Source organism: Schistocerca cancellata, chromosome 8 (assembly GCF_023864275.1).
Source record: "Schistocerca cancellata isolate TAMUIC-IGC-003103 chromosome 8, iqSchCanc2.1, whole genome shotgun sequence".
NCBI classification, from domain to species: Eukaryota; Metazoa; Arthropoda; class Insecta; order Orthoptera; family Acrididae; genus Schistocerca; species Schistocerca cancellata.
In genome coordinates this window covers 73802599-73822590 of record NC_064633.1, presented here as the reverse complement: position 1 = coordinate 73822590, position 19992 = coordinate 73802599, and the positions used below count along the sequence as shown (strand labels likewise).

The 19992-nt window shown below is 42.7% G+C and overlaps 1 protein-coding gene across 1 annotated transcript in view; it reads left to right on the top strand.

The window, feature by feature from the left end:
* Nucleotides 1-19992, top strand: part of LOC126095365 (phorbol ester/diacylglycerol-binding protein unc-13-like) — a 560121-nt gene that overhangs the window by 313878 nt on the left and 226251 nt on the right. The window lies entirely within an intron of this gene.

Sequence of the window (19992 nt, the reverse complement as noted above, 5' to 3'; positions counted from 1 at the left end):
TTTGTATCGAGAAGCAGGTCGGAAAATGAAGTGACACAAATCGAAATGATAGAAGCCTTCCTTACGAATGCAAAAAATAAGATCGTTAGTTTTAGTGAATCGCACGTGTACAATGCAGATCAGTCAGGTTTTCAAAAAGAAATGCGTACGAAAAGAACACTGTCATTCAAAGGGGAAAAACATATGGAGGCGATTGCGCAGTCCACGACTGCACTCACCCATTCATACACTATAATGCCCATAATTAGTCTGGATGGTTCATTGCTGCCTATACTATATGTGTGTCTTCAAGAACCAACTGGACGTTTTGGACCACGCGTCAAAAGAACAATGTTCTACGCAAACAATCTTGTGGTAGACGCATCGAAGTCTGGATAAATGGGAAATGAAAACGTTACACTTTTCATGCGTCATGCTTTTCTTCCGTTCTGCGGGAACAAATCTCTTCTCCTTCTAGATTCGTGGTCAGGTCATAAAAGGTGTGATTCATTAAAAGCTGTATTTCGAGCCCACCCTGACAAAGGAGTAGAGATACTTCAGATTCCACCCGGCACGACGAACGTAATCCAACCTTTAGACAGGGAATTTTTCTGTCAGTGGAAGGCATTTTACAGAAAACTAACAGAGAAAATTATTGTGTGCAGATCACTGCAATTTCCTGTCTATCACCGTGACAATATTCTCAAGCTGCAATCAGTAGTACATTATCAATTTTCCTCCCCACGGTATCAGAATTTGATATAATATGCGTGGCACTCCTCGAAATATACTGATACTAGGCCTGATTCATTCCTAACACCAGCCCAGTTTTGTCTACGGACATCTAACAACTTCTGTGATTCGCAGGGCTGTCATATGTCGTCTTTGCTTGTATGTTCTTGGTGCACAAAAAACCTATGTTTTGAACATTGTATCAATATTTCGCATTTTTGCGGTAATTACAAGAAATAAAATTTGGACGTGTTGTAAACCGTATATTTAATTGTGTCTATTTCATAGCTATTTGGAAAGAATGTTGTAGATAACATATCAACCATATGTGTCAACGAATGTTTAATTATCATAGATCGCTTTCACTGGGGGAATCAACTCTCTCACTGCTGTGGCAAGAGAGCGGTGCATAGCTAACGCCACCTTCTCCCTAGATGGCGTTGGTATAACGTAGCGAGAGAGGTCAGGGTTGTACAAGAGGCAGTTATAAGCGCGGAAACCATGCGACAATAATGTCTTACTTCATAAAATTGTTTATAGACTTCCAGGTCATGTCAGCAGCTAAAATTCTGCATACAGATTTCTTGCAATGTTAACTCAGAGTGGTAAAAAAATCAACACAGATTTCGACATGACAAGTCTGACCATTCCCTTGTAAGATAAGGATGTGAGGCATGTACACGATTCCTGATAACACGTGGTTTGTGGAGACACAATTTCTAGGTATAGTGCCCAAATTCCAACAATATCACATCACACAATCATGTTAACATTATCTAAAACTAACATGCGATCGGACAGTTAGTGATACCGGTAGCCCAACAACTATAATGTTCTACCAAGTGGTTGGCTCCCCACGGACGAAAGACACCTAAAGCAAGGAAAATTTACGAGAAGGCAAAGCTCCAAATATGTAGAAAGGTGAAAGCATATGCAGGCACAGCTGAAGGCAAACAGACATTCATACAGTAGCGAGTGCTCACTTCTTATCGACAACTTTGTGTGGCGCTCTTCCGGCGGATCCAAGTCTGCTACAGAAATTTGCTAAAAGAAAAATCTGCCAAAGTTTTGCATTCCTTGCTACGACAAGGCAAAGCAATCTTCGAGATTTGAAAAGCGATACCAAAAGCTAACAGCTCTCCCCTCGCCAAGTAACAGCGCGCCATGCGGTCAGTCTAACTCACCCTTCTTCGACTGGAGCACAGCTGTGGACGCTTCCCGTACCGGCGGCAAACTGCCTCCCGCTTCTCCAGCCTCTTCCACGCTCTGCGTGGCCCGGAAAACCTAAAGATGCCATTTCCGCCACCTACCTAACGCAGGTGGATTTCTCACAAGTAGCGAAAACCTTTGCCAACTTGACCACTACGAGAGTTGGCCATTCTGTACCACCGCTGCTGAATCTGTACGACTATCGCAGACTTTCTGCATCAGACTACGCCACCGTCTAGCAACGTGACACACAACGACATTCATTCAATCACACCGCTATGAGTTATGAGAAAAGATAAACAAGGAAAGAAAGAGAAATACTAGTGAAAATGGGCTACCGGACTAATGAAAGGTGGCTACAGGACCCTTTCATCATTTCTCAGCAAAACCTACTCTGCAACACGTTTACAATCTTTTCAGGTGCCTCCTGACCCTCTTATATGTTATGAGCCAGGCTTATCCGTGCCCACCCTACGCTATCATCGTAACCGAGGGTCACCAGATTCACTTAAGGCGGTCAAAACAGGTTTGAAACAGCCCCTCTTTCTACATAAATAATCAATCTAATGTAGTAATCCAACTACTCTCTAAAGCCTCTCAGATCCCGCCACTGGGCTGAAAACAATAACTACACTGTCTCCAACTGGATTATATTATCCTTCCTATAAACAAAACTGGGTAATAGCCTGACTTTAAAAGGAAGAAGGGCACATATAAAACCAATACAAGTTTCAACTGGAACAAAAGGAATTTATTGTCCTCCATAAGCCTCGCGAACAACAACTCTTTAGTATCATGTTCTGGTATGAGACGTCTGTACACTCAACATTGCACGCTCATTAAGTCGCTCCCTTTTTTGACAAAACCGGAAACGAATTTTGTTGGTCACTGAGAGCTCTCACTGTCGACTTGACATGCACAACACTTTCAGAACATCAGCTCCTCCCCACAGAGCACACGACTACCGTCCTGCCCTCACAAGGGGTGCCTGTCCTTCCAGGACCGCTCCTCGTGATAATTTCAACATACAGACAGTTCGCCCAATCAGCCCACAAAGAAAAATGTAGCCACTCAAGAACCCACTTCCTGCTGACGCTCATATACACTGATCAGCCACAACATTACGATCACCTACCTACTAGCCAGTGTGTCCAACTTTGGCACGGATAACAGCGGTGATATGTCGTGGTATGGAAGCAATGAGGCCTTGATATGCAGGTGGAGTGAGTTGGCAGCACAAGTCACCTAATTCCCGTAATGTCCGGGGAGGAGGCGATGAGCTGTAACGGCACGTTAAGTCACATCCCAGATGTGTTTGCTTGTGTTCAGATCTGGCGAATTTGGGTGCCACTACATCAACTGGAACTTGCCGCTGTGGTCCTCGAACCACTCCATCATATCCTTTGCCTTGTGACATGGCGCATCATGTTTTTGATCGTCATCGTACGTGGTCTGCAACAAGTATGTACGAGACTCTTTGGCTGTGATGGTGCCTTGCACGAGCTCCACCGGACGCACGAATGCCGACTTTACTGTTCCCCGTCCCTCGGCACAGGTGTTAGGGAGCTTTTCCCCTGGAAGACGAGGCATTCGCGCCCTCCCATCGGAATGATGAAGGCATTGGTATTCATCAGACGACGCAACGCGCTGCTTCTGCGCCAACGTCGAGTACCGACTGTCACTTACTCATTTCAGTCGTAGTTGTTGACGTCGTAGTGTTGACATTCGGACAAGCCGGGGTCGTCGGTTGCGTAGACCCATCGTTAGGATGTTCAGCGCACTGTGTTCACACACGTTTGTGCTCCGCCCAGCATTAAAGTCTCATATTAGTTCCGCCACAGTTCGTCGCCTGTCCTCTTTCACCAGTCTGCCCAACCTACGACGTCCGACATTTATAATGAGGGATGGCCGCCCAGTCCCACGATGTCTAGACGTGGTTTCGCCACGTGATGAAAGCACTCACTACAGCACTCCTCGAACACACAACAGGTCGTGCAGTTTGCGAAACACGACGAGCCTCCGGTCGGTCACAGTGTGTCCTCGCTCAAATTGAGGTAGGTCTCGCGCCTTCCTCGTTCTGCACACTGATACTACATACACCTTGCCAGATGACGTTGTTATCGCCCGGAAGGGCTCATATCGATGACAGATTGGTGATCATAACTTTCTAGCTGATCAGAGTATTTGCTGTAAGATGGTGCGTTCCGCCAACCGCCTGAGAAATTTCTTTACGGAAAGGTGTTACGAAACACAGGACATAGTTTAACGAAAGCTGGAGAAACCCCCCCCCCCAAACCCCCCGCCCTCGCCCCCCCCCCCCCTCCTGGAAACCAGAAAACCGGTGCTGCCGTTCGCAACAGCGGGCAGCACTATCCTATTGCCGGGGCCCGAAAATGATTCGATATGTTACAGTATGCGCACAGGTTTGCGATTGGAGTGAATATTTTTCAGCAAACACAATTGTCAGTGTCGCTGTTAGAGCGGAGACCTCGGCAAGATTTCATTTCTCAGGGAAATGTGACAGGGTCGCTATTGACCGCGGTATTTGTTTAAATAACCTGTCAGGTAGTGATTGCAGCTATGTACAGCTGATCTGTCTCTCGGTTAAAAAAAAATGGTTCAAATGGTTCTGAGTACTATGGGACTTAACATCTAAGGTCATCAGTCCCCTAGAACTTAGAACTACTTAAATCTAACTAACCTAAGGACATCACACACATCCATGCCCAAGGCAGGATTCGAACCTGCGACTGTAGCAGTCGCGCGGTTCCGGACTGAGCGCCTAGAACCGCTCGGCCACCGCGGCCGGCTGTCTCTCGGATTCTTCTTTGTCGGCAGTAGTAGTTTTAAACATTGAAGTAACATTGTTAGAAAGTTTGGAGATTTCTTCGTTATTGGCGATTAGTGAAAAGATTGGCCATTGTAATAACTCATAAATGAAGATCATTTCGTGCGCTCAAGTAGATATAAATGCTCGATCACAACTATCAACTGTCTAGCAGTATCTGTTCAAAGCGATTGAACGTGGACCCGACACATAGCTTTAGCTGCAAGATGCCAAACTGAGATTTATCAGAGGAGTCCTTGGGTGGCTCAATTCGCGCACGACTCACGCTCATTGTAAAATGCTCGACCGAACAGTTCCTGAGGGTCGCCTGATGCTCTTGCCACAAAGTGACAGTCAGTAGCGGTCACAGCGTTTTGAGTCAGCACAGTCTCAAACTGTGAGTGTGTAGTGTTCGACTTTTTTTCCCTATTAGCTACGGGAATAAAACAGCAATTATTCCAGGCTGTAAAATTTAGATATGTTCTAGCTATGTTGTCGCAACGCTTGTTGAACATGCACAATAATGCATAGGAGTGTAGTTCGACAAGAATATACTGACGCTAATGTATTTAGAAAGAAGTAACTTTCAATACAATTCCAGAAGTCTTCCGGCGTAAATTGTATTCCATGAAGTTTCGGAATTGCAGCCCAGTTGCCTGGACGTCTTGCCATATTTTTTCGGATGGCAGTCTTCACCCATCTTCAGGTGAGCGTCTTACACTGGAGATTGCCAATTCGCATCGCTAACTCTATACTAAATATTAACTCGGAGACGCATACATGCAGGTAGCCGCTATATGAGCGACCTCTGTCGAGTTTAGTGTCCTCTTCGAATACTGTTCCAACTGTGGCGCGCAGGCGCATGATTAGAGTTGTACTCTACCAATTCTACGGTTAGGTAGTTTTGGTACAGCACATAAATGACATAGTAAATGGTAGGATTATCGATAGCGTTGGTAGCCTTGGTAGACCAAGAAAAATGAATTTATGAGACAGAAAATGAGAGCCTAGAATTCTCTTCGTTGTGTTTCTTTTGCTCATAAATAGTACACCTTTCAGCGTTAGCCCTTTGTGTATTTTATATCCTTACAAAATACCAAATAATATTTTGTAAATAAAAAAGAAATTGATCGCGTAAATTCTGCAATCTTATGTAACCAAATCAAATTGTTCTGATGGAAGTACAATTTACATCCACAAACGCAAAAAAACCTACTTAACTACTATTATTTTGTACTCAATACGGCGTTCATCATGATTAAAGGCAGGAGTTTCTTGTTGTTAATAAGTGCAAGAGTTGTTTACGAATAACAGAAACACCTTTTATATAAGTTCGACGAAGTATTGAAGCAAATTACGATTTCTAGCGTTATATGATGGATCCTTGTTTTTTCTTCGCAATGTTCCACATTACAAATCACAATTTTCGAATGAAACCTGAATTAAAGACTGACAGTTTCAATTTTGCTATAAATAATGTTTGTTTCTAAGAAACAAAGAGGAGGATTACTACGTAAAATAAAAATGATCCGTATGTTATATATTCACTCAGTTTCTAGACGGTTCACCACTTCAGGATTCCAGGGAATCTAGTAAGACACTGATCGCATACATGAATAATCCAATGGAATGAGGTAACGCCCGAGAGGCCGAGAGGCATGCAAGACGCCTAACGTTCCATCTTAATTGATCAAAGCTACTAGGAAAACTACCGTTGTCTGCGCTTGCTAATGATAATCTACTGTAGCTTACGGTAATTTTGTAACTCTGTGATACTACATGGAAGCCGTCTATCAGAATGTGGGCTCACAGAGTTAAAATTCATATGTAAAAGTAATGAAAGTAATTCTCGGTAGATGTGTATCAACTCATAAAATGTTCTCTTTCTGAAGGTAATAAAGGAATTACGCCTTATCTAGGTGAAAGCTACCATCATTATTAATAAGACCTTCCACCAACATTATTTCCACATATTCCTTAGTAACTGAATTCCAGAAGGCCTCGTCGGGGCCGAGAAATCCATGGCAGAATAACCCGTAGAATGTCCTGTGGAGACACAGCGTTCGGCTATGGCTGGCTTACTAGGCAGCGAAAGGCGAGTGCGGCAATCGTATTCAGTGCATTTTTCAAGTGCTGTGTGTATTGTCTGACCATTTCAGACTTTTGCACAATAGAAAGGTATTCTGCAACTTCTAGCCTTCAGCAATCTCAGATCGTCCTATACCGAACTTAGAAGAGGACAAGTATTTATGTAGCCGGAACATATTTGTTTTCCGTGCGACGATGTCGACAACATGTATCTGCAGTCCGGAAACGTCATGGAAAACCTTTAATACCGTTTTATTCCATAAAATTGCAAAGGCACAGATTTAATTTTATTGTTGTGACGACATATTGTGGCTGGCCATCTATTTTTATTTTAATGTTTATCACATTTTATATTACTGTCCTATAGGTATCCGTATAGTAATGGTAGTGTTCCGTGTAAGACTGGCCAGTATGACCTTGCTGTGCTGGCACTGCGAGCGGCTGAGAGCAAAGGGAGTGCAGCTCTACTGTATGGTCAAATAATGATGTCACCCTCTTGGCTAAAATATTCCGGCGGTAAAATTATCTCCCATTCAGATCTCTGGGCGACAACTACTCAGAAGGATATCGTTATCAGAAAAATCAACACCGACAATCTGCGAGCAAGAACGAAGGAAGTTGGAATGCTTGATCGGGTAGGTAGGTTAAAGAATTTAAAAAGGGAAGTTGATAGTTTGTCAGATATAATGGGTATTCATGAAGTGCAGTGGCAGAAAGAATAGAACTTCTGTTCTGGTTATTTATCAACATAAAACTAGATAGGGGTGATGCAGGATAAAGCCAAAAAATGAATAAGAATGTAGGAATGCTTGTAAGCTACTATGAACAGCACAGTGAAACAGTTATCGTAGTCAAGATAATAACGAAGCCAACAGCCACGAGAGAAGTTTATATGCCAAGTAGCTCCGTATAAGATGAAAAAATTGAATAAAATATATGAGATAAGATAATTAAGATACGATAATGGAGACTGACTGAGCCGGCCGCGGTGGCCGTGCGGTTCTGGCGCTGCAGTCCGGAACCGCGGGACTGCTACGGTCGCAGGTTCGAATCCTGCCTCGGGCATGGGTGTGTGTGATGTCTTTAGGTTAGTTAGGTTTAAGTAGTTCTAAGTTCTAGGGGACTTACGACCTAAGATGTTGAGTCCCATAGTGCTCAGAGCCATTTGAACCATTTTGAGACTGACGGAAATTGAAAATTAGCTGAGCAGGAATTGTTAGAGGACAAATGAAAGGCTGTAAAAGCATGCATAACTAAGGAAAAATATGGATGCAATCTACAGAAAAAAATTAACTTTGGAGAAAAGAGAAACATAGTAGGAATGTGAGGAGCTCCGATGGCAAGCCAGTAATAAAGAAAAAAGGAAAAACTGAAAGATGGTGGGAACATATAGTGGGTCTACATAAGAGCAACAGACTTGGGGACAATGCTATAGAAAAGACAGAGCACTGAAAGATCGAAGTGCAGACAGTCACTGAGGTAGGCGACATTCCCTCAGAATCACTGAGATCCTTGAGAGGGCGAGCCATGACAAAATTATTCCGCCTGGTGTGCAAGATGGACGACACAGCCGAAATACCCTCAGGCATCAGGAAGAATGTCGTAATTCCAGTTTCAATGATGTGAGTACTACCTAACGATCAGTTTAATGCGCCGTGCCCAATATTGACACAAGTTATTTACAGAAAACTGGAAAATCTGGTATATTGCGCCCTTGAGGAACATCAATTTGGATTCTGGAATAAGGAGGAACGCGCTATGCAACACTGTCTATACGACGAAGTAGATTGAAGAAAGGCAATCCTACAACCCTTCTTTTATAGCATTGGTAGATATAGAGAAATCTTTCGACGATGTATATTGGCCTATTCTCTTTTAAATTTTGAGAATATTAGGTACAGAATACTGGAACCGAAGAGTCATTTACATCTTATACAGAACCCGACTGAAGTTATTAGAGTTGAAAGTCATGAAAGGGAAGCCACAGTAGAGATGCAAATGAGACAGGTTTGTAGCCTATCCCTGATGTTATTTAATCTGTGCATTGAACAAGCAGTTAAGGAAACCAAGGAGAAATGTGGAAAAGGAGTTATGGTTCATCTAGAAGGAAAAAAAAGCTTAACGGTTTGTCGATGACACTTTGATTCTGTCAGAGCCTGTAATGACTTGGATGAAAAGGAGAATGCGTCTCGGAAGGAGAATATTAGAGGAACATACAAAGAAAGAAGGAAATGGTAATCGAATATAGTCGAACTGAAACGGGCTATGCTGAGAGAATGAGACTATTAGATAAGACACTAAAGGCAGTCAACGAGTTTTACTATTTGGGGCAGCACAGGCAGCTATTCATACAAGAAGAGAACAAATGTTTTGAATTATGGTGCTGTAGAAGAGTGCCGAAAATTAGACGGGTAGATTCAATAACAAATTAAGACATACTGAAACTAGTTGGGGAAAAGTAAATTTAAGGCACGACTGAAAGAAGGGTTCGTTGATAGGATCCATCCTGAGGTATCAAGGAATTGTCCATTTGGTAATGGAAGAAAGTGTGGAGGGTAAACGTTGTACGGAAAGATCAATGCTTGAATACAGGTAGCAAGTTCAAATGGATGTAGGTTTTGGTATATGCGTAGGGATGAAGAGGCGTGCACAAGGTAGACTAGAACGGCGAGCTGTATCAAACCTGTCTTGGGACTGACGACATCGTGACTGTTTTATTTTATCTGGGCGATGTGACATTTCTTATATCTGTGCACTAAATCGACCCTTGCTGCCACGCTAAAAACCGTCTCGCATTTATTTATTTATTTATTTCGTTTGTCCAAACATACATAATACAAAATTATAAAAAATAATAGCAAAATTCCGCCAGTCACTGCTGATTTCCTGTTAAATGGACGGTAAACTGTAGAATTACCCTGTCTTCACGGCCTTGTGAATTGCTGCGTCTACATCTTTTGTGGTGAAAAGATCGGGCATGTTTCTGCAGACTAGGAGATGTGGGTCCTGCAAGGTATTACACACTCAGCACTCTTCTTCAGTCGTGCAACGTCGAGTACTGAGGATCGCCCTGTACCTTGACACTGCTGCCCTCAGTCGGTTTAGTCTTAGCGCCTGCCACGTACGGCAGACGAAAGCCCGCAGAAGGTTTCTCTGTGATGTTCTCATAACCCCATAACCCTTTCGGTAAATGGATTTTGCAATAGCTATGTTCTCTGTTCTGCAAGTTGGAGGTACTGATGAAATTGCTGATGTTGGCTGCATAAATCTCCTCCTTGACCTGATCCTGGGTTTCTGTGGTTCCTATCCAAACAGTGGGTGTCTGCTATCGATTTCGTGCTTTTTATACATTCCTGCGACTCTTCTTCTGCGGATGTTAGGTGACGTTGTAGTTTTAATTTGATAAATTTTCGTCGCAGGAGGCGGTCGTAAGCAGCCAATCACAAAGCGTCCAGCCTTATTCAGTGATGTAGCCACATGTTCGGCGTGTGCGGAATTTCGCCAAACTAATGCTGCATATTCTGCTGCAGAGAAGCACGATGCCACGGCAGATATACGGAGCACGTTCGGCTGTGAGACCCATCTGGTGTCACTGAGTTTACAGGAGATGCGTGCCGGGCAGATACTTACCAGTGATCTTTGAACGTGAGATACGATCCAACTTTACTCAAAGGTATTTTGAAATGTCGTGGTGGCATAGTTCTTGCGCTCTACTGGTAGTACTTATTTTCCTCCTGGTCCCCCGATTTCTTAGATGAAAAGTCAGAGTTGGCTTAATGTGATTTCCATAATAATACTTGCCGAGAACTTAAAGGGCTGCTGTTAGTTTCAACTCCACTTCCTCAAACGTTTTGCCTTCTGCTGTAGTTGCTGTATCGTCTGCATAAATAAAAGTTCTAGTTTCAGGGTTGACTGGTTGCTGGTTTGTGTAGCTGCTGTACAACGTGGGTACCAATACACTATCCAGATGGAGGCCATTCTTCAAGTTCTTCCATGGATTCATTGTTTTGCAGCAAATACCGTATAAACTGTGCTAAATGGTAGTATTTCGAGACTGAAAATATATTTCTAATCCACTTCTCGTGTCGAACGCTCCTGGCTCCCATTACTGCGCCAACGTTAGCGGAACCACCGCCAACGCCTTGGTTCAAAAAATGGTTGAAATGGCTCTGAGCACTATGGGACTTAACATCTGAGGTCAACAGTCCCCTAGAACTTAGAACTACTTAAACCGAACTAACCTCAGGACATCACACATATCTATGCCCGAGGCAGGATTCGAACCTGCGATCGTAGCGGTCGCGCGGTTCCGAACTGAAGCGCCTAGAACCGCTCGGCCACAACGGCCGGCATGCCTTGGTAATACCATACACCACACACGCAACATTACTTCAGAAATAAATGATGATATACTATGAGATGTGATTACACTGTGTAGTGTTCTTGCATTATAGTTGTTTCACAATAACGACGTCTTGCCGTAAGCAGTTACAATTATTGTTTCTTGATGGCGTACTTTGGTATGGAGTTCAAGCATCCAAAGAAAAAAACTATAATTGAATGAAGCTGGTACTAAAACTGCTTCCGTCAATAGTATCTTTTATTCAAAAGCGTAAATGTGAATTATTCCTTCCAGTCGGCCTGATTTACAATTGAGAATTGACATTAATTTTCTAGCTTTGTCCGCGTGATCGTAGCTATTCGATTAGACGTGACTTCGACGACTTTATTATACAGTTATTGTCGAGTTGAGTTTATGCTAATGACCGTGAAGTTGATGAAACTTAATTTCAGGAACTATTCACTGCATGCGCCATCGGTTGATGATGATGATGGTGATGATGATGATCGATTTGTGGGGCGCTCAACTGCGCGGTTACCAACTCCCGTAAAAATTCCCAATCTTTACTCAGTCCAACCTCGTCACTTTCATGAATGATGATGAAATGACGAGGATAACACAAGCACCCAGTCCCAGGACGGAGAAAATCCCCAACCCGGCCTGGAATAGAACCCAAGACCCCGTGATCCAGAGGCAGCTAACCCTCTGAGCCAGTAGACCATGAGCTGCGGACGCGTCGTCAGCAGTAAGATGTGCTGTAGTTTAAGAGTCACAACAACAAGAAAACATTGTCAACGTTCTAAAGAATTTATTTCATGAAGTTAATGTGCGACAGCGACAATTCGCACGTTTGAAGAATTCGTTCACGTGTGCCAGCGTTGGCCTTCAATTGAAGACGATTTTAGGAAAATAGTTTTTGTTTTCTATACGATTATTTTCAATAATTATATGATGATCTCAGGCAATGTCCACAACTGTGCTTTTTATCATAGCTGTAATGTTGCACTACAAAAGATTTTAATCAAATATAGTTAACTGCTTCGAAACAGAGGGAATAATGTTCATTACGGAACAAAAGTAACCTGCCAGTTTAATGCCAGTTATGATTTGTACAAATGTTCGTTCCGCTGCATTCTGTGATTTAGCGCGACAAAAAAACAAAATTGTATTTCATAATATGCCAGAATACAGAAAAATTAATTTGAAATTCTTTTTATGGCAACAAAACAACATATAAGAAAATTATGAAAGATGTATTCGAGCTGTAATGGCCAAACAAATTCAGGAAAATTACCGGGAAGATTTCCATCTTTTAACTTATTATACATTGTGTGTTCTGTGCTGCTTTGGCATAGAAAAATGTTCTCAATTATAAGTGGACATAAACAAGGACGTAGCTTAGGGAACGCAGTGGTGCAGGCGCAGAACCCCATTCTGGGAGAACACTTGCCCCTGGTTCAGTCTAGCTTTCAAAGAATTGATATCGCTGAGCGAATTTTGCTTTACCAAACATCCTATTCACTCACTCTCTTGTATCAGTGGTAGTGTATTCCCTCCTTGCTAAGAAGAGCTCTTGGTAACACTCCTAAGAAATAGAACTTTCTCGAAGATACGCTAAAATAATTGCTGAAATGTTTTTCACGGTCTTAAAGTTACTACAAAGCGGAGTGTACTGTTGATTAATGTAACTCCTCTTGGAATCGTAGCTGTTACATTCTTTACTGAAGAACTTTCCATTTCGAGCAAGTTGAAAGCAATTAACATATAAACAAATACTGCGTGATAACCACAAAAGATTGAACAAAGTTTAAAATTTTTTTAAAGAAATCTGATGACGACAATGGTGTCCTATACTGCAGTTATGAAATAGTGTAATGCTAATAATGAAAGTACTTGACTCTACACCAAAACTGAATTAAAATCTGGCATATTTCTTGTAGTTGACTATATACAGTGGCGTAGCTACGTAGTTTGGGACTTGATGCGGTGTTTCGACTTTTCACCTTCACGCCACTAATAACAAAAAAGCAGTTTTTTGGTACAAGTTGTTACGTAAGAAAAGTATAATCTTCGCTGTTGTGTAAAAATTTTTTATGAATCGAAAAAGATCAGAAAAACGAGCTTTTATAAAAAAAAGTTATTTGATGATTAGTGAAGCGATACGAATAACCAAAGATCTACTTTCCGATGTGCGACTTTAACATGTAGACTAGAGTATCAACCTTCTAACCTTTTTCTGCTGTAAATTCTGAAATTTAGTCAGAAAATTGATATCTTCAGATCCACTGTAATCTGTTCACGAAATTATCAAATTGGAAAGTCATGCTTGAGTGATAGTGGACGTAAGGTAATTCATAATTAGTCAGAAAATCTCCCCTCACATGACGATACCGAAACACGGAAAGTTAAGGAAGATCTTTACACCAAACTGTGATTGCGCACAAATTCGGAAAATTCCTATCTAACGATGAACTGTATGACTTTTAAAGATGTCCAACCTGAAGACATTTGTTTTGGAGTTTTGGCAGCTTTCAGAAGTCTCTTTAGCCGCGGAGTTCCTGCAAGGATAACGTCTTGATAAATGTCATCATAACTGTCCACTAAACATTGTACAATCGTGGGAAGGCCCGCTTCTGAGGTCTTAATAACATTGCTACGCTCTCAAACAGCAGAACAACCAGATACATTTTCCTTGGCTTTGCAACGTATGTCGCTTTTATATAGAAACCTGTATGAACCGTGAATTTACTTTCAAAACCTTTTCTTAAGAATTTACTTTATTTTCTAGCGATTCATCAAGAACATTAACACCTTTAATCACACTATGTGAGCTTGGAAGTAGTTGCCTGCGCTGCGGCGCGCTCTTCAAAACAGCAATTTTTACCACGGCTCACTGTAAATGCATTCTAACACGGGCTTTCTCAGTCTCTGGCGCAAAGTCAGCGTTTGTCTGTAGACTTGTCTACAGGCATCAATTTCTTCTTCCTGGCAGTTCTACATTTTGCCACAGGAATGCCGGACTCGTCATTTACGAGTTACGTCGTTCGCAACTTGAAATGGTTAATAACATGATTGTTGTGTACAGAGTTCCGCGTAGTCAGCGCGTACACAACTTCCCCACTAGAGCGCGCCCCGCTAAGCACAACAGCGCAGGCGCAGCGCTCGTCCGTCTCCGCTCTACGAGATGGCGCTGTCTTAGAGATGGACCAAATTCTGCTTCCGCCGATCCGCGTATTAATATGTAACGCAGCCGATGAGATTGCTGCTAACGTAGAACCATTTCTCCTCGCGGATCACACTCGCGCAGTGATACCTGAACGCGCGAGGTATTATAACGAGTGTACAGACCTCCTATTAGTCAGTCTGCATTAGTCTGCATTAGTCTGTAGTCATGTTTCAGTCTGAGCCTAATAAGATTATCATATTCCTGTATATAGCCATGAAGAGAAATGTATAGACACTTTGTCAAGTATCAGAGATATGTGAGAATAAGATTAACGTACCAAGACCAAAGGAACTTCAGATTGTCAGTTGTAAACAGCATCCAGAATCAAGTTACGTAATGTTTATGCTTGTTATTATTTTAATAAATGCGTGTGAAAATTAATCAAGTTCTGTTTAAAGTTGGTCACAGTCAATCTGCTACTCTAAGCGTGCAAGTGGCATTTCTATCGTCTGACCTAACGGCAGAAGATAAACACGCCACGATAAGACCACGAGACATATTGCTGACACTCGCCTACTTCGCTAGAGCGACAATTCAAATAATCTGATGGTGTGTGTACCGAAGGTCTTACAGTACGCACCCCACAAAGATAATTTCTCTTTTCTTTCAAAAAGAGCTCTACACTTTCCATCTTACTGATACATATTCTGAAACTGACTCCCAAAATCTGTAAATACTTTTGAGCATAGTTGACTTCTTCTAAGAGAGTACTCCATGAACTCAAGAAACACAAAAACCAGATATTACATGCCACAGGGAGTGAACATGTCCTCTGGAAACCATAACGGTCCTAATTGGCATCGATGTTGTTGTTGTTGTCTTCAGTCAGAAGGCTGGTTTACTGCGTTCTCCTGTGCGAGCAACTTATTCTCCGAATAACTACTGCATCCTACATCCTTCTGATTCTGCTTATTGTATTACCTCTTGGTTTCCCTCTACGACTTTTAAACCTCCGGTGCTTCCCCCCAATACTAATGTGGTGATCCCTTGATGCCTCGGAATGTGTACTATCAACCGATTCTTTCTTTTGGTCCACTTGTGCCACAAATTTCTTGTCTCCCAATTTTGTTCAGTACCTTCTCATTGTTTACGTGATATACCCCTCTCATCTTCAGCATTCTTCTGTAGCAACTTATTTCGAAACTTTCTACTCTCTGGCTGTTGATATACTTTCCGGGATGTGAAGTCGTGGTCCAAGAACTTTTCTGCTCCTTACGTTTCGTTCAGGACTGCGCTGGACTTCCTCAGAGGCGCTGCTCCGCTGAGTCTTGCCGACTGACTGGTCGGGTGTCTGAGAGCGACTTATACACTCCTGGAAATTGAAATAAGAACACCGTGAATTCATTGTCCCAGGAAGGGGAAACTTTATTGACACATTCCTGGGGTCAGATACATCACATGATCACACTGACAGAACCACAGGCACATAGACACAGGCAACAGAGCATGCACAATGTCGGCACTAGTACAGTGTATATCCACCTTTCGCAGCAATGCAGGCTGCTATTCTCCCATGGAGACGATCGTAGAGATGCTGGATGTAGTCCTGTGGAACGGCTTGCCATGCCATTTCCACCTGGCGCCTCAGTTGGACCAGCGTTCGTGCTGGACGTGCAGACCGCGTGAGACGACGCTTCATCCAGTCCAAAACATGCTCAATGGGGGACAGATCCGGAGATCTTGCTGGCCAGTGTAGTTGACTTACACCTTCTAGAGCACGTTGGGTGGCACGGGATACATGCGGACGTGCATTGTCCTGTTGGAACAGCAAGTTCCCTTGCCGGTCTAGGAATGGTAGAACGATGGGTTCGATGACGGTTTGGATGTACCGTGCACTATTCAGTGTCCCCTCGACGATCACCAGTGGTGTACGGCCAGTGTAGGAGATCGCTCCCCACACCATGATGCCGGGTGTTGGCCCTGTGTGCCTCGGTCGTATGCAGTCCTGATTGTGGCGCTCACCTGCACGGCGCCAAACACGCATACGACCATCGTTGGCACCAAGGCAGAAGCGACTCTCATCGCTGAAGACGACACGTCTCCATTCGTCCCTCCATTCACGTCTGTCGCGACACCACTGGAGGCGGGCTGCACGATGTTGGGGCGTGAGCGGAAGACGGCCTAACGGTGTGCGGGACCGTAGCCCAGCTTCATGGAGACGGTTGCGAATGGTCCTCGCCGATACCCCAGGAGCAACAGTGTCCCTAATTTGCTGGGAAGTGGCGGTGCGGTCCCCTACGGCACTGCGTAGGATCCTACGGTCTTGGCGTGCATCCGTGCGTCGCTGCGGTCCGGTCCCAGGTCGACGGGCACGTGCACCTTCCGCCGACCACTGGCGACAACATCGATGTACTGTGGAGACCTCACGCCCCACGTGTTGAGCAATTCGGCGGTACGTCCACCTGGCCTCCCGCATGCCCACTATACGCCCTCGCTCAAAGTCCGTCAACTGCACATACGGTTCACGTCCACGCTGTCGCGGCATGCTACCAGTGTTAAAGACTGCGATGGAGCTCCGTATGCCACGGCAAACTGGCTGACACTGACGGCGGCGGTGCACAAATGCTGCGCAGCTAGCGCCATTCGACGGCCAACACCGCGGTTCCTGGTGTGTCCGCTGTGCCGTGCGTGTGATCATTGCTTGTACAGCCCTCTCGCAGTGTCCGGAGCAAGTATGGTGGGTCTGACACACCGGTGTCAATGTGTTCTTTTTTCCATTTCCAGGAGTGTATATTGTGAGAAAGGGGGGCGTGGCTCAGGTGACACGTGATGAGCAGTGATAATCCATAGCAAAGATAAGGTTGACTATCGATTACCACCTTGTCAAAGATAAAAATTGTTAGCAATTTTGTAGAGCCACTGTCCATATATCGCTAAGTTTCATAGCCTCCTCTTTCCTATTCAAATTATCGTGTTGTTTATAAATTTCATTAGCTTCTCTATATAGCCGTGGATAGTAATTTAACGTTGTAGATAAATTTTCGGTATCCGAAAACTTCTTCAACCAGGCAACCACCAAGTGAAGTTTTCGGATACCGAAGTTTTATCTACAACGTTAAATTACTATCCACGGCTATATAGAGAAGCTATTGAAATTTATAAACATCACGATAATTTTAATAGGAAAGAGGAGGCTATGAAACTTAGCTATATATGGACAGTGGCTCTGCAAAATTGCTAACAATTTTTATCTTTGACAAGGTGGTAATCGATAGTCAACCTTATCTTTGCTATGGATTATCACTGCTCATCACGTGTCACCTGAGCCACGCCCCCCTTTCTCACAATATATAAGTCGCTCTCAGACACCCGACCAGTCAGTCGGCAACACTCAGCGGAGCAGCGCCTCTGAGGAAGTCCAGCGCAGTCCTGGACGAAACGTAAGGAGCAGAAAAGTTCTTGGACCACGACCTCACATCTCGGAAAGTATATCAACAGCCATGTCACCCGGTCGTGAAAGCCTTCTTTCTACTCTCTATTTGCCTAAACTGCTTATCGCCCATGTTTCAGTTCCATTCATGGCTACACTCTAAAGAAATATCTTCAGAAAAAGTTGCTAACACTTAAATCTCTATCTGATGTTAACAATTTTCTCTCCATCAGTAATGCTTTTCTTGCCGTTGCCATTTTACATTTTACATCCTCTGTGCTTCGGCCATCGTAATTTATTTGCTTCCCAGATAGCAAAACTCATCTGCTACTTCAAGTATCTCATATCCTAAACGCCTCATGTAATTCGACTACATTCCATTATTGACGTTATGCGTTTATTGATCCTCATCTTATATCTTTCTTTCAAGACACTGTCTCTTCTATTCAACTGCTCGTTCGAGTCCTTTGCTGTTTTTGACAGAATTACAATGTCATCGGCAAACCTCAGAATTTGTATTTCTTCTCCCTGAACTTTAATTCCTTCTCCAAATTTTTCTTTCTTTCCCTTTGCTGCTTGTACAGATTAAATAACGTCGGGAATAGGCTACAGCCCTGTCTCACTCTGTTCTCAACCACTGCTTCCCTTTTACATCAATAATCTCTTTAAATTACTGAAACACAGGCTTAACAGGTTTTAGTGAGCAATTCATTATGTACCTGAAAGTCTATTAAGAGATCGTAACTACATAATTTTTCAGTAAGATCCTCCAATTGCACGTAGAATCTAAGTAAAACACATACAAACTTTCTAAGGTTCCAAGAATGTCGTACATAAAGGGACTGTTGCTAAAGTGTGTAATCTGTACAAATTTGCACAGGGTACAAATAATACATTAGAGTGGTGTTCAGAACGTCTTGTTCGGACCGTTGGATAGATACGAATCATTGTAGAAGCACTGTAGTGGTATTTCCAACGTCAAATGCTACAACCATGTAATCCTAATCAATAATTTGTAAAATATTTTCCGTTAGGTTCACAGCTTTCTTTCCGGTTTGCTGAAAGTAACCTAGAAATGGCTCTTTTACTTCAGCTTTTTAATTTTTCATGTGAACTTAGCGAATGATTTCATTGATTCGCTCTATATGCGAGATTTCTGGTGTGCTGTCAATGATTATACAATAATTTTTCCAGTATTGTATATCATTTAAAATCTTTTCTTTAAAAATTCCGCCCGGAAGTGAGCTAATAATGCTTTGTGTAGTTGAGGATACATAGGTTGCACATAGGTAGTGGAGTGATCAAGTCTCATCATATATTCTCTCAGTACAGCATCATATTTAGATAACAGTCTAATCAACCACAGAAACGTTACACCATCATATGCTCTCTGTAGCCACGGAATAGAAAATTTTGTTCAGCTAAAACTTAATGAGGCCTAGTAGTCCTTTTAAAATATCTTTCCTTCCGTTCTGATGCTGTCTGCATACCATTATCAGTTATTCTATTGGCAGTTTAATTTGTTCTTAAGAATTTCGATTTTCAAAAGAAGCTTGATGTTTTTTTCGGACTGAGTTCCCACCAAGTTTTGAAACCAGTAACAAATTTAGATATATTGTTCCAACCTGCGTCTGTGCTAAGGAGCCTACAGTAAGAATAGTAAAAACTTTGATTTTTAGTTGAGTATGGCATCTACCATCTCAGAATTTTCTCACGGTTTGGTTGTGTAATAAAGAAGCAGACGGACGTCAGCTGTCAGTTACTACCTTTCGTCTTACTCTCATCGCCTTGTCTTTGTTTTGAAATGCTTGAGATTCTGCTTTAATTAAGTTAAGCCTTACGTTTGTCATAAAACAAAGTATTATTATTACTTTCAGTGGCTGTCACTTCATTTGCTCTCTCTTCATCAGGTTCGCCCTTTTCCAATCTATTTCCATTGCCATTATATTTATTTGCAAGAGTTTCTGTATTTTCTTTCAGCTCCTCAGTTTACTCGTGAATGTACTCTATGACTACGTCCACACTTTTGTTACTTCTGTCAATTTTTTCATTATCTACAAATTCACTTTCGGACTAAGATAATTTTACATCGACTTCTTCCATGTCATTTTGGCCTTATGCTTCTTTTTTTTAAATACGAGTACAAATTTCAGCATTGAGCTGGCCAGTGACTGGGTCTTCCAAAACTTCCGGTTTGTGACTTTTTCTTTGCAGTGCTT